General features: G+C 52.9%; 1 long non-coding RNA gene across 1 annotated transcript in view; it reads right to left on the reverse strand.

The window, feature by feature from the left end:
* LOC146833658 (uncharacterized) overlaps nucleotides 1-5,770 on the reverse strand; it is a 47,795-nt gene extending 42,025 nt beyond the window's left edge. The window contains exon 1 of the long non-coding RNA XR_014960262.1: nucleotides 5,650-5,770. This is a non-coding gene — a long non-coding RNA (uncharacterized LOC146833658). The remainder of the gene's footprint in view (nucleotides 1-5,649) is intronic.
* Nucleotides 5,771-6,310: the final 540 nt, after the last annotated feature.

Below are 6,310 nucleotides of genomic sequence, written 5' to 3' on the forward strand. Positions count from 1 at the left end.
TATCCTAGAGAGAATATTTATGAGAAGGTTGCGTTACGTTTGTACCATGCAACATGATGCACGCGTGACGCAAACCTCTAGCCAGATTATTTTAAACCACGAAAAGCCACTTTGTGTGGCTTTGAGTGCCGCCAAAAACCTAGAGTAATGTAATGCAGCGCAAACTCTCTGAACTGAGTAACTCTGTCCTGGGAGCCGTTATGTGGGCGTTGTGTGGGTGTTCCCATACAACTTCCATGGTTTTTGATGCATTTGGAGATTTGCAAGACCGTGTCAGTCTGAAATTTGCCAAAAGGATACACCTTCCCAGGTAAGGCGTAATGAGGAGAAATATTTTTATTTCTCCTAGTTACTTCCTCTTTCCTTGTGGGCTGCATTATGCAGCACACATAGAAAGAGGAATATGCCTCTCAGGATTGCTTTTGTGCAGGCACGGTGTACCATCCTCCACAAAAGCAATCCTGCATGCAATGCAGGCAGGTGTGTTGGCGCTAGGCAGCCCATTGTGAGCCAACGCAGGGGGGAAAGTCAAGAATACGCCGTAGACCTTAAATACAATGCATTCCTGCCCTTTCCCAGTAATGCAGAGCTGCACTACTAGTGCTCAGAGAGAGAGAGAGAGGAAAATCTACCCCTAGCATCCCACTAACCGTGCATGAGAGAGAGAGGCTCTTTCCTGGATAATGAATGAGAATCTCTTCCCTGGGACCCTACACACGGGAGGATTAATAGAAAGAGAGTGAGAGGCGGGGATGCGGGTCTCAACCCCTAGGATCTTACAACAGGGAAATAGTGCACCGAGGGAGAGAGATAAAGAGATTCTCTGCTCCTAGGAACCCACGAGAGGGAACATTGATATTGCACAGAGAGAGATAGAGAGAGTTCCTTCTAGGAGTCTATGAGAGGGGGGGAACAGAAGCCGTGCACAGCTACAGAGAGACAGGTGGACTCTTCCATTATGGGCTTACATTAGGGGACAGTAACAGGCCCAGAAAGCTCAACAGCCTCTGCCCTTAGAAGCCTGCGAGAGGGAGCACAGCGCTGCACAGATGCAGAAAGAGTGAGGTCTCTGCTTTCAGATGCCTGCAGGAGAGAGCACAGCGCTGCACAGATGCAGAAAGAGTGAGGTCTCTGCTTTCAGAAGCCTGCAGGAGGGAGCCCAGCGCTGCACAGATGCAGAAAGAGTGAGGTCTCTGCTTTCAGAAGCCTGCGAGAGGGAGCACAGCGCTGCACAGATGCAGAAAGAGTGAGGTCTCTGCTTTCAGAAACCTGCAGGAGGGAGCACAGCGCTACACAGATGCAGAAAGAGTGAGGTCTCTGCTTTCAGAAGCCTGCAGGAGAGAGCACAGCGCTGCACAGATGCAGAAAGAGTGAGGTCTCTGCTTTCAGAAGCCTGCAGGAGGGAGCCCAGCGCTGCACAGATGCAGAAAGAGTGAGGTCTCTGCTTTCAGAAGCCTGCAGGAGGGAGCCCAGCGCTGCACAGATGCAGAAAGAGTGAGGTCTCTGCTTTCAGAAGCCTGCAGGAGGGAGCCCAGCGCTGCACAGATGCAGAAAGAGTGAGGTCTCTGCTTTCAGAAGCCTGCGAGAGGGAGCCCAGCGCTGCACAGATGCAGAAAGAGTGAGGTCTCTGCTTTCAGAAGCCTGCGAGAGGGAGCCCAGCGCTGCACAGATGCAGAAAGAGTGAGGTCTCTGCTTTCAGAAGCCTGCAGGAGGGAGCCCAGCGCTGCACAGATGCAGAAAGAGTGAGGTCTCTGCTTTCAGAAGCCTGCGAGAGGGAGCACAGCGCTGCACAGATGCAGAAAGAGTGAGGTCTCTGCTTTCAGAAGCCTGCAGGAGGGTGCACAGCGCTGCAGAGATGCAGAAAGAGTGAGGTCTCTGCTTTCAGAAGCCTGCAGGAGGGAGCACAGCGCTGCACAGATGCAGAAAGAGTGAGGTCTCTGCTTTCAGAAGCCTGCAGGAGGGAGCACAGCGCTGCACAGATGCAGAAAGAGTGAGGTCTCTGCTTCCAGAAGCCTGCAGGAGAGAGCACAGCGCTGCACAGATGCAGAAAGAGTGAGGTCTCTGCTTTCAGAAGCCTGCAGGAGGGAGCACAGCGCTGCACAGATGCAGAAAGAGTGAGGTCTCTGCTTTCAGAAGCCTGCAGGAGGGAGCCCAGCGCTGCACAGATGCAGAAAGAGTAAGGTCTCTGCTTTCAGAAGCCTGCAGGAGGGAGCCCAGCGCTGCACAGATGCCGATAGAGTGAGGTCTCTGCTTTCAGAAGCCTGCGAGAGGGAGCACAGCGCTGCACAGATGCAGAAAGAGTGAGGTCTCTGCTTTCAGAAGCCTGCAGGAGGGAGCACAGCGCTGCACAGATGCAGAAAGAGTGAGGTCTCTGCTTTCAGAAGCCTGCAGGAGGGAGCACAGCGCTGCACAAATGCAGAAAGAGTGAAGTCTCTGCTTTCAGAAGCCTGCGAGAGGGAGCACAGCGCTGCACAGATGCAGAAAGAGTGAGGTCTCTGCTTTCAGAAGCCTGCAGGAGGGAGCACATCGCTGCACAGATGCAGAAAGAGTGAGGTCTCTGCTTTCAGAAGTCTGCAGGAGGGAGCACAGCGCTGCACAGATGCAGAAAGAGTGAGGTCTCTGCTTTCAGAAGCCTGCGAGAGGGAGCACAGCGCTGCACAGATGCAGAAAGAGTGAGGTCTCTGCTTTCAGAAGCCTGCGAGAGGGAGCACAGCGCTGCACAGATGCAGAAAGAGTGAGGTCTCTGCTTTCAGAAGCCTGCAGGAGGGAGCACAGCGCTGCACAGATGCAGAAAGATTGAGGTCTCTGCTTTCAGAAGCCTGCGAGAGGGAGCACAGCGCTACACAGATGCAGAAAGAGTGAGGTCTCTGCTTTCAGAAGCCTGCGAGAGGGAGCACAGCGCTGCACAGATGCAGAAAGAGTGAGGTCTCTGCTTTCAGAAGCCTGCGAGAGGGAGCACAGCGCTGCACAAATGCAGAAAGAGTAAGGTCTCTGCTTTCAGAAGCCTGCAGGAGGGTGCACAGCGCTGCACAGATGCAGAAAGAGTGAGGTCTCTGCTTTCAGAAGCCTGCGAGAGGGAGCACTGCGCTGCACAGATGCAGAAAGAGTGAGGTCTCTGCTTTCAGAAGCCTGCAGGAGGGAGCACAGCGCTGCACAGATGCAGAAAGAGTGAGGTCTCTGCTTTCAGAAGCCTGCAGGAGGGAGCACAGCGCTGCACAGATGCAGAAAGAGTGAGGTCTCTGCTTTCAGAAGCCTGCAGGAGGGAGCACAGCGCTGCACAGATGCAGAAAGAGTGAGGTCTCTGCTTTCAAAAGCCTGCAGGAGGGAGCACAGCGCTGCACAGATGCAGAAAGAGTGAGGTCTGCTTTCAGAAGCCTGCAGGAGGGAGCACAGCGCTGCACAGATGCAGAAAGAGTGAGGTCTCTGCTTTCAGAAGCCTGCAGGAGGGAGCACAGCGCTGCACAGATGCAGAAAGAGTGAGGTCTCTGCTTTCAGAAGCCTGCAGGAGGGAGCACAGCGCTGCACTGATGCAGATAGAGTGATGTCTCTGCTTTCAGAAGCCTGCAGGAGGGAGCACAGCGCTGCACAGATGCAGATAGAGTGATGTCTCTGCTTTCAGAAGCCTGCAGGAGAGAGCACAGCGCTGCACAGATGCAGATAGTGTGATGTCTCTGCTTTCAGAAGCCTGCAGGAGGGAGCCCAGCGCTGCAAAGATGCAGAAAGAGTGAGGTCTCTGCTTTCAGAAGCCTGCAGGAGGGAGCCCAGCGCTGCACAGATGCAGAAAGAGTGAGGTCTCTGCTTTCAGAAGCCTGCAGGAGGGAGCCCAGCGCTGCACAGATGCAGAAAGAGTGAGGTCTCTGCTTTCAGAAGCCTGCAGGAGGGAGCCCAGCGCTGCACAGATGCAGATAGAGTGATGTCTCTGCTTTCAGAAGCCTGCAGGAGGGAGCACAGCGCTGCACATATGCAGAAAGAGTGAGGTCTCTGCTTTCAGAAGCCTGCAGGAGGGAGCACAGCGCTGCACAAATGCAGAAAGAGTGAGGTCTCTGCTTTCAGAAGCCTGCAGGAGGGAGCACAGCGCTGCACAGATGCAGAAAGAGTGAGGTCTCTGCCCTTAGAAGCCTGCAGGAGGGTGCACAGCGCTGCACAGATGCAGATAGAGTGATGTCTCTGCTTTCAGAAGCCTGCAGGAGGGAGCACAGCGCTGCACATATGCAGAAAGAGTGAGGTCTCTGCTTTCAGAAGCCTGCAGGAGGGAGCACAGCGCTGCACAAATGCAGAAAGAGTGAGGTCTCTGCTTTCAGAAGCCTGCAGGAGGGAGCACAGCGCTGCACAGATGCAGAAAGAGTGAGGTCTCTGCCCTTAGAAGCCTGCAGGAGGGAGCACAGCGCTGCACAGATGCAGATAGAGTGAGGTCTCTGCTTTCAGAAGCCTGCAGGAGGGAGCACAGTGCTGCACAGATGCAGAAAGAGTGAGGTCTCTGCTTTCAGAAGCCTGCAGGAGGGAGCCCAGCGCTGCACAGATGCAGAAAGAGTGAGGTCTCTGCTTTCAGAAGCCTGCAGGAGGGAAGATGAAGAGACCGAGCCGCCCTTCGGGTAGGAAGGCGACTGCCCTCTAGTAAGGGTTGGCACCAGGCAGCACTGCCCTGCTGTGGAAGGCAGAGGTTAGGGGGGCTGCTGGCCTTGAGGGCTGATTTAGGTCACACCCTTTTTGTGGGTCCATGAACACTTAAAAAACATCACCTCCTTATAGAGGGGTGGACAGGGTTGTGTTGTACTTGCAATGTCTCAAAAGAAGGTGAATTCTATGCGCCGAACAGCCTGGAGACCCCGATTAAAGGTTCAGCGCACCCCACTTCTCTCTCGCTCCCTGCGCCAATCAAGCACGGAAATGAACCGGCCTCTCACTTCCATCTTCAAGCGCTTCATGGCTTGTCAAGGGAACGTGGAGCTATGCAAATGCTAGCCAGGGTGAAAGGCAAGTCAGGTGTCAAATCACAGCTGCAGTTTAAACAAAGAGAAAGGAACAGGCTTTTCCTTCTGCCTTCTTCTGATACTTTTTTCTAAAAAGTGAGCAGCAGAAAGGAGACGGTTATGGCAACATATTTATTTTTTTCTGCTTTCATTCTTCATTTCGGCAATAAACATGAAAGAGCAAGGCAACACGAATTTAACTGGGATTCGGGAAGGGTGATGGTGTGACCATGTTTTATAAGGAATAAAAAACCCTCTGCCGTACATGAAAAGAGTATTGCAAACCACCTCGCAGTTCCATGACCATCAGCCGTGGCCCGTACAGGTAATCGTGGTGGGGCAGGGTGGGGGGAGGGGGAATTTCGACAGAAAACTGCGACGAGGAAAAATGTATTATTTATTTAATTTTCCCTTGTAGTCGTCTGTCGAATGCCTCCCGCTATTGCCTCCACAGGCTGCGGCTGATGACCATATAAATCTGCCGCGGCCCGTGGATGGTGTTCCGTGGGGCGGAAAGGCGGGCCGGGGGAGGGGCAGGGTTGGGGATACTAAAAACCGGAATATGGATAATTGGAGGTAAGTAAACAATTAAATAAATAAAACGAATTTCGTAGCGCGCGCTGCATCGCAATTTCAGCCTCTTTCGCCTAAATGGCCATGGAACTTCTCGGTGACTTACCATATCCTTTAATATACTGCGGGGAGTCTTTATCCCATATGTAGCACACCAATATTTCCTGGTCTCCTGGAGAAGTCATGGTGCCAAGCATTCTTCTTGTCCTTACACAGTTCTCTCTCACACGATCCTCTCTTGCATTCTACATGCGCCTCTGTTTCCTCCAGCAGCAAAAGGGTTAACTGCAAGCAAAATAAGGGATAAGAGCTGGCTTCCATGAGCTCTTCGGCAGGAGTCCCGCTGCTTAATTTCCTTTGAGGGTTTTAATAAGCAGATGATGCTGGCAGAGGCAAGATGTCTCTCCCCCTCATTTGTGTTCTCCCCCTCCCCCCAGCAGCACATGGACTGCTCTGCCCGGCCTGTAATTGGGTCTCAGCTGTCAGGATTTTAAGACTCCAGCCCCTTAAAAACGCACTTTAATGTCTCACAGAGGCCCAGACTCCTGTGCGTTTGTATCCTTGTGTGCTTGGGGAGGGTGAGTGTTGCCATTTTTGTGAGGGCCTGAGCGTTGACCTCAAGGGGCTAAACCAGACAGCACCCCTATATTTACAGGCTCTGGTTGTATAGCTGACGCCTTTAAGTAGTTCTGGAAGTTTAGACGGATGGTGAAAAATATAGGCCCAGATTGAGAAAGGAGAAGCAAAACTACAAGTCCCGGAATGCA

The sequence above is a fragment of the Triturus cristatus genome, chromosome 4_2 (genome assembly GCF_964204655.1).
Source record: "Triturus cristatus chromosome 4_2, aTriCri1.1, whole genome shotgun sequence".
NCBI lineage: Eukaryota > Metazoa > Chordata > Amphibia > Caudata > Salamandridae > Triturus > Triturus cristatus.